Here is a 9,305-nt window from a genome sequence, read left to right on the forward strand (position 1 = left end):
ATTCCCTTTCCCCTGCCTCTGACTTACCTGCAGGGAGCTGCTCTCCAGGCTGCCTGGAGGCCATGTGCATGTGTATGCATATGGTGCCCCTGCCTGACTGTCCTCTTCCTGCTCCCTCCAACCCCTTGCAGGCTGGAACTCTGCCAGCCTACAAGGGGAAACCCACCATTACCCACATTTTTCTCCTTCAAAGGGAGAAAGTGTGGGTTTTTCTCCTTTAAAGGAGAAAATGTGGGTTTTTCCATGGCAAACAGAAAACCCAGATCCCTAGTAATAAACTATAGAATGTTAAGAATAGAGATAAAATAGAAGTTTTAAAATTACTTGAATTATTTATGTGAAAGGCAAGGATTTTTGTGGGTGATATTTTTATTGGACCATCTTTTTCCCAACCATGCAGTTGGTCCAATAAAAGATGTCATCCACAAAAATCCTTGCCTTTTGCAAAGTTCCTGGACCATCACAGCTTCAGCATCATTCCAAAGCTACAAAAACACTGAATTATTTATATTGATCTAATTTTACATTTGTTTGCTTAATTTGGGCAGTGGGAAGAAAAAAGTCCAAACTTTGCTATTTATGCATGATCCATTTTCACTTTTAAAGTCCTTCATGCTACAATATTTGGGCTACATACATAGCAGGGTAAAGTCTGCTGCTTTAAAAAGAATAGTTTAAACTTAATATAAAAAACAACAATTGGAATATTTCTTTTAGTCTTTGGTTTTGGAAAAGCTTGTTTGCAAAATCTAATTGAGGACCAAATTTGATTCGACACTGACTCCTTTCAGGGATTCATTCTGTATATAAGAAGTGGGATCAAACTAATCCTCTTAACTAAATGGAAGCCTATGCTATCATATAACATATCTTCTTGTTAGAAAACAAAATTTAATACAGATGCTACAAAAAATATCACTTGGACATTTATCTGATTTTGCTTGTCTTATGTCTAAGCCAAGAGCATTAGTAGTATAAACTAGTATATTGTATGGACAATGTGCCTCTAGCTATATAACAAAGCTGCATTTTGTATCATATAACTATCACAAACAAAGTTATTGTTGCTCAGAATTCAGTTTTGCTAATTTGGCTGCCACACATCCATGTGTGACTGGATGACACACATGGATACATATCTCACACCCCTGATTCTGATACCCAGCAGAAGCCTCTGGTATAGGTCTAGCCTGTGTTTATGCCCCTCACGTTCCCTACTGGCAGGAATGTTATGATATCCAAGCAGAGGGAAAAATGCCATGTGATCTATTTAGCTCCGTCACAATGGACTGAATTTCGTATATTAAACCCAGTGAACAAATTGCTAAAGGGAACTACATACACAAGAATAATTTCCAGAAATTATTTTGAGAATAGTTATAAAAAAAAACCACAGGACAAAAGAGTTGGCGAGAAAACCACTGACCATTCAGAGTATTCATAAGTAAAACCAAAAGGTAAAATTCAACTAAAATAATTATTTCACCAGTTTACCCAGTCTGATTTAAAGTACCTTTCATTCTACTTTCCATCTCACGCTCTGTAGGACAAATGGGGAAATAAAATAGTAATTATGTAGCACTCAAGAATGTGTATGTTGCTAATGATTAATATTATGTAATTTTGTTTGCATATAAATCGAGCAAATTTATAAACACAAAGACTACATGTATACATGCATAATTAGTATTGTGCATATGTGAAGGCTTTCTTTTTTCACAGTTTAAATTTAGACTAAATAGGGCAGCCTGAATGTAATTCAGGGAGCCAGATTCTGCCTTCTCTTCAATCAGCAAGGCTCCATAAGGACCCATGAGAGCAGGATGTGACCTATAAAATTGTTAATAACATCAGAGCCAACACAAATCTCACTGACTTACAGCTCCCAGACAGATTTTCCTTTAGAAAAAGCCTCAATTTTACATGTATACAAAGAAAAATAGTCCAGTCATCAGTGCACCACAATAAATACGGGGCCTCATGACGCCGGTTTTACAGGCATTTTTTTCAGAGAAAATGTGCGTAACCACATTTTCAGTTGCAAATGTTTTATTTCTAATAAGGGTTGGCCAGTGGAATAAGCTGCCAATGAAGACTCTGGAATCATCTCAACTGGACACATCTAGTGCTAGACTTGGCACACATGAGTAAAAATGGTTTCGAGGAAAACAAAATCCTTCCATGACGCAGTGGGATAGAACTAGGGGTTCCTTCTTAAAGAAATAATGAAATAATGTGATGATTATATGTTTAGAAATACGTGTGTATTGCCAGTTTATTTCCGAACATAATCAAAATTATCCCAGCAAAGTGATTCAGATCCAAGTCTGTGACGTACTGTATTATATCAGTAACTGTGAATAACTTCCTTCAGCACCACATTTGAAGTCTACAGCTAAGCCTCAGTCATTTCTGCTTCCCCGCTCTTTCCCCATTTTATCTTATTTCATTCCCTCCTCATCCAGACACTACTATTCAGTATATAAATATTTCTCTTATCTGATTCCTGTATGTTTTAAAAGGCAACAAAAACAGTGTGCTCTCCAACTCTGACAGAAAGGTGCCGTTGATAACTCGCAGAATACATAATTCTCATGCCCAGTTGATTTGTATGGATGCCAGGTTCCAATCCAAAACATTTTGGCGGCTAATATCAATACTTATTTTTAAGCATTTCTTTCAATTTTTACCAATTTTTATCCGTTTCTATCAATTTAAATTTGGATTGCATGCCCAGCCCAGGGCAAAAAGCAGCTCCCCGCAGCCCACCTGGTGAGTACCAGCAGAGGGCAGCCTAGCCCCTTAATGGCCATGGCCTCCTGCCCTTCTGGGCAACACAGGCAACTAGGCCCCAGGGCCATCCCCATGTGCCCTACCCAGATCATGCTGCCTCTCCCCATGTACCTAGAGCTCCTGCCAGGCCCATTCCCTTATTCATTAATAATTAATGAATGAGAAGCAAGCTACAAAGAGTTGGCTCCTGCACTATCTTGCAGGGCACCCCACACAGAGCCAGGAGCCAGATCTAACCCACAGGCCAGGGGTTGAGCACCCGTGTTCTATTAAATTAGATTTACTCCTGTGGTGTTTAATCTCTATTTACATTCAAATGAAGCTGGGTTCAGATCTGTCATTTTCTTATCTGTGGGTATGTCTATGCATGCATTTACGCCAGCTTAAATTTACTGCACAGTAAATTACTATGCAGTAAGAAGGAATAGGCCAGCATCTACATTTGCAGGCATTAAAGCACATTAACACTGTGTGTGGACTGACTTGGGACTGAAGCTAGTAGATGTCATAGCACCAAAGCCACTACCAGTGAGCTCTTCCTCTGCCTGTTCCTGTGCAGGCTCTGTCCAGGACAGGCCACTGACCACCAAAGCTTCCACCTAGGTCCTAGTCTGGCTTCATGGGAGCTATAGCCTGCATGTCCTGCCACAGACAGCCAGATGGGGGAGTATTTGGTGGATGAGAGGTCTCCTAACCCTGGTGGTTTCTCTCAGGAACCATGGAAGGGTGCTATAGGAGGAGGTGGCTAGGCTCAGAAGCTTCTATGAGTATAAGGTCTTCATCAACTGGATGCACAATGAGTCCTCCAACACCATGGAAGAAGGGCAGCCATAGAAGGCAATGGAGGACAAAGAAGACTTGGATACTTAGGAAGGTGAAATCTGGAAGTTGTTAACTCTGGCAGCAGACAATCCTCTTCTTTTGAAACTGTGAGGGAGAAAAGGTACAAAACCCTGTCATCAGACAAGAAGGAGCCTGTTCCAGTGGCTTGGCAAGGGATGCCAAGCCACTTACCCCAAAGGGTGAGAAGATGAAGACCATTGCTATCAAGGAGTGATGAGTAGTGGCAGTGACTGGTCAGTAAAATATTCAGCAACTGAATATTACAGTTCTTGACAGCTACATGATTACAATGTTAATGAAATACTGTGTATCAAAGGCAAACATTGCCCTCTACAGGCGATATGTGTAATGGCAAATATTTTCTAGGAAGCAACAATGTATAATATCATCCACCCCATGAAGTGAGCTCCGGCTCACAAAAAACTTATGTATTTAGTTAGTTTATAACAGGAGTGGGCAATTACTTGGATTGGAAAACTACTTGATGCATTTTAGCGAGCTGTCGAGTGTCATGCACACATGTATAAGCACACATACACACACACATGCACTCCCCACAGAGGCCGGGGACCAAGCGCAGCTCACCCAGGGTCTGTGGGGCTGAACTGCATCTCCAGAGTGCTGCGGGAGACTGAAGCAGCCCTGCCTGCCCAGCACCACATGGCAGGCCCTAGGCAAGTATGCTCAGGCAACCTCTGCTGTTGGGCAGCAGCTCCAGCTACTGCTGGCACTGTACATGCTAGGCAAGTGGGCAGGGCTGTTTCTGCCTTGCATCCCATCATGTCCTGGGTGGACTGGACTCCATCTCCCAGGCCACCATGTGGTGCCAAGCATCTGGGCAGGGCTGCTTCCACCCAACATCCCCTGCAGCACAACCAGAAGCCAGAGCTGGAGCCACTGCCCATGCCACCTTATGCAGGGCAGATAGGATCAAATAGTGGGCTGGATCCAGCCCATGGGCCATACTTTGCCCACCCCTGGTGTATATGCCCTGCACCTTGTATAAAATCATCCATCCCATGAAGTTCGCTTGGACTCACAAAAAACTTATGCATATCTGATTTAGTTAGTCTATAACTAAATAGACTCCACCCTGTTTTTTGCCTGACTTCAGACTACCACAGCTAACTACTTCTCTAAAATCATCCCATCAAAATTGAAGAAAAGAATTATTAAAATAAACCAGAAACTTTAGAAGTGGTAATGTATCTCACTAGAACAGGTCTCCTTCTAACCAGAAATATTTCAGGATAAAAGAGAAATAAAAGTATTCAGAGCTCATGATGCAACAAAATAATAATCCCTGCGAGTTTGAGTCACTCTTTTTGGTGCAACTGGTACTGAGCCCCTAGGGAGAACAGGTGATGCCGCCTCTGCTGCCATTCCCCTCCCCATTCTGGCAAATTTAGTTTTAAAAAAATGTTTCACAGGCCCACCCAAAGTTTCTAAGGCAGTCTCTGCCCTGAAGCACCAAAATGCCATAATGGAACAAGACAGTGCAGCTCTGCAGTGGAATGAGACATGAGGAACTACAATGTTCTGTTTGCTCCTCATTTTAAGCCAAATGACAAGCACAGGAACACACTGAACTTTTCTGGTTTGCTTAATATCAGATTATATGGCAACCTTTAATCCACCCTTGTTGAAATAAACAATTATTATTATAGACAGCAAAAAATGATAGACAACCAAAAATTTTATGTAGAAACTACCTCTTCATAAACAGGAAAGTTACCATTAAAAAGTACACATTAAAATCAGTTCTTTTAACAAATGTGATTCTGCAAACATGCCATGCATATTACACCTTCCTAACAGGGAGGATGTAGTTTTACTCACTGATATTAAGGGTGAATTTTCATGGAATTCTGAGGGATATTTTGTTCTCAGAAATAAGAAAGGAAAACCAGACAAAATGCAGAATTGAGAACTCTTACAAAGTAGAAAAGAGGAAGGCAAAGCAGACTACAGCCAGTTACGAAATAGCCACATTAGAGCGTCAGCTATATGACTGCCCAATTTGAAGGACCAACCCAAGAAAGACATGCTGGGTGAAAAAAAGATTCCTATAAGGCAGCAACCCTGCAATAAAGATTATTAATTAGTAGGTGGTAAGGTGTTGTAGCTAGTCCCTATATTATACTTAGGGGTCAATTACGCAGAAAAAAAAATGAACGATTCTGAGGACTTCAGTTATAAAAAATGGATGAAATTTAATAAGACAAGGTCCCTTGCTTAGGTTCAAATCCAGAAATTTAATTTTATGTAAAATTTAGACACCTAAGCCTAAGTAAAAATTGATAGAATCATAGAAAATGAGGGTTGGAAGGGACCTCATGAAGTCATCTAGTTCAACCCCCTGCTCAAAGCAAGACCATCTATATCCCACCCAACTATAGCATCCCAGCCAAGGCTTTGTCTAACCACGTCTTAAAAACCTCCAAGGATGCAGATTCCAGAAGCTCTCTGGGTAACCTGTTCCAGTGTTTTACTATACTCCTAATGAGAAAGTTTTCCTAATATCTAACCTAAACATTCCTTGCTGCAACTTGGGACCATTGCTCCTTGTTCTGTCATCTGCCACCACTGAGAACTGTCTAGCTCCATGCTCTTTGAAACCCCACTTCAGATAGTTAAAGGTTGCTATTAAAAGACCCTCAGTCTTCTCCTCTCCAGACTAAATGGGCATGTCCAGATGTGCATGGAAGTTTGGTTCTCCGGAGACAACTAGCAGCAGTGCACCTTGTTGGATATTGAGGGGTCAAAAAAACCTGTGGAAAATAAAAACACAGAGCAGTGCACACTCAGGCAGTATGCCCTTGTAGCATGGAGAACATTGGACTGTGCAGTATGTGGCACTGCAAAGGTGTTTGTGGTGCCACATACTGCATGACCGTGCTCCTCTGGACGCGCCCTATAAGCCCAGTTCCCTCAGCCTCTTCTCATAAGTCTTATGCCCCAACCTCCTAACCATTTGCATTGCCCTGCACTAGGCATTGTCTCCATCGTGTCTCCAATTTGTCCACATCCTTTCTGTAGTGGGAGGACCCAAAACTGGACACAGTACTCCAGATGTGGCCTCACCAATGCCAAATAGAGAAGAATCACTTCCCTCGATCTGTTGGCAACAGTCCTATTAATGTAGCCCAGTATGTTGTTAGCCGCCTTTGCAACAAGGGCATGCTATTGGTTTATATTCAGCTTATCGTCCACTATAACCGCCAGGTCCTTTATTGCAGAGCTGCTGCTTAGCCAGTCAGTCCCCAGCCTATACCAATGCATGGAATTGTTCCATCCTAGGTGCAAGACTTTGCACTTGTCCTTATTGAACCTCATGAGATTTCTTTTGGTCCAATCCTCCAATTTGTCTAGGTCTTTCTGAATCCTAGCCCTACCCCTCCAGTGTATCTACTGCTCCCCCAGCTTGGTGCCATGTGCAAACTTACTGAGGGTGCACTCTAACCCATCTTCCAGGTTGTTGATGAAGATTTAAACAAAACCAGCCCCATAACCAAACCTTGGGGCACTCCACTTGGCACCAGCTGCCAAGTAGACATTAAGCCATTGATTACTACCCTACTCTAACTGACTCTGAGTACTCTAAGCCCTAGAATCCAGTCAGTTTTTTTATACACTTTACAATCCATTCATTCAACACAGACTTCCTTACCTTGCTTGTGAGAATGTTATGGGAGACCATGTCAAAAGCCTTGCTAAAATCAAGGTATATCACATGGACTGTTCTCCCTGCATCCACAGAGCCAGTCATCTCATTGCAGAAGGCAATCAGGTTGTCCATGCATGACTTCCCTTTGGTGAGTCCATGCTGACTGTTCCTAACCACCTTCTTCTCCTCCAAGTGCTTAGAAATAGATTCCTTGAGGACCTGCTCCATGATTTTTCCAGGGCCTGAGGTGTGGCTGACCAGTCTATAATTCCCCAGATCATCCTTTCCTTCCTTAAAGATGGGCACTATATTTTCCCTTATCCAGTCATCCAGGACCTCTGCCCATTGCCATGAGTTTTCAAAGATAATGGCCAGCAGCTCTGAATTCACAATGGCCAACTCTCTCAGCACCCTCAGGTGCATTACATCCAGCCCCATTGACTTGTACATGTCCAGCTTTCCTAAATAGTCACTAACCTGTTCTTTCACCACTGGTAGTGGCTCAACTCCTCCCCAAACTGCCATCAGGTGCAATAGTCTAGGAGCTGACCTAGCTTGTGAAGACTGAGGTAAAAATGTCATTAAGTACTTCAGCTTTTTATGCATCCTCTGTCACTAGGTTGCTCCCCCTTTTTACTAATGAACCCACACTTTCCCTGATCATCCTCTTGTTGCTAACATACTTGTAAAAACTCTAGTTACCCTTTGTAACCCTTGCTAGCTGTAACTCCAATTGCACTTTAGCCTTCCTTATTTCCATGGGGGCATAGAACTTGAACTGCTTAAAACAGCTTAGGCCACATCAGTTCTTATCCACTGTAATCTTGTAGGAATAGTTTTGTAAAGGAACCCATCAGTTCAACAGACAACAGTCTTCAGTCTGGAACTTGCTTTCTTAATTAACAAGATCAGAGTGGGAAAAGCCTCCCCCTGAATAAACAGAAAATAAGAAGAGTTGGAGCATGGCTCCAATCCATAATCAACTGAATAATTCAGATAGTCCAATGATAACCACTTTATGACATCCCTCCTCTCTTAATTTATAGCTTAAACATAGTCTTTTAAATACCTTGGGGTTCTTCTCCTTTTCACACAATAGACCTCTCTGAAATAGCTGGGGTCATCTTTACAGACAAGGACCCACCTTCCTTGGTTTCTTCTCCAGTAATTTTGTTGATACTCTTAGCCAGAAGAAAATCTTCCGGCTTTACTTCTATGAGATGGTCATTACCAAAAAGCAAAGTCTTTTAAAGTGCTGCACATTATCCATGACAAACATTACTTGAAATTTGTGTGTGGCAAAGTTCTCTCTTGGGCTTTTTCACAAGTGGCCTCATATATCCATATATCTGAGGATTTCGCCACACTTCTAATAATTTCAAAACTACATCCACTGTGATTAAAAATATTTAAATCACAGTGGATCTGGCCCACCAGGCCATTCTATCTGGCATGTGGGGCCCCTAAAAAAATTAGAAAGTTAATGTTTATCTGCCCCGGGCTGCCTGTCAAAGATGACAGGAGCCAGGGGCAGTAGGACCCAGGAGGAGCTGGCGGCAGAACTAAACAGCTGCAGCAGCAAGTCTGGCTCCATCCTGCCCCCCTCCCCCACCCCAAGCCCCAGCAAAAGCCTCTGCCTAGCAGGGGTTTCTGAAGGCTTCTGGCCTGGGAGTGTTCCTGCCTCCCTGAGCCAAGGGAAATACAGATAAGAAGCAGGGGGCGGGAGGCAGGGAAGGACTGTGGTCAAGTGCCCCAGTACTCAGGGCTGGGCCAACTCCTGTGATCTTAGAGAGCAGCAACAGCTGAGCAGGAGCACAGGGCCTGCGCCAGTGCCCCAGGGCCAGCACCAGTGAGGCCCAAAGCAAAGCAGCATGAGTGTGGGGCTGGGCTGCCAGGGGCTCTATGGAGCAGAGCTGCCTCTACTCCCTGCTTGCGCAGTGCAGCCCAGCTCTATACAGCCTCTGGCAGCCCAGACCCTGCAGCCATTTTGTCTCATTCTCAG

The sequence above is a fragment of the Alligator sinensis genome, unplaced genomic scaffold (genome assembly GCF_000455745.1).
Source record: "Alligator sinensis unplaced genomic scaffold, ASM45574v1 scaffold468_1, whole genome shotgun sequence".
Taxonomy (NCBI): Eukaryota; Metazoa; Chordata; order Crocodylia; family Alligatoridae; genus Alligator; species Alligator sinensis.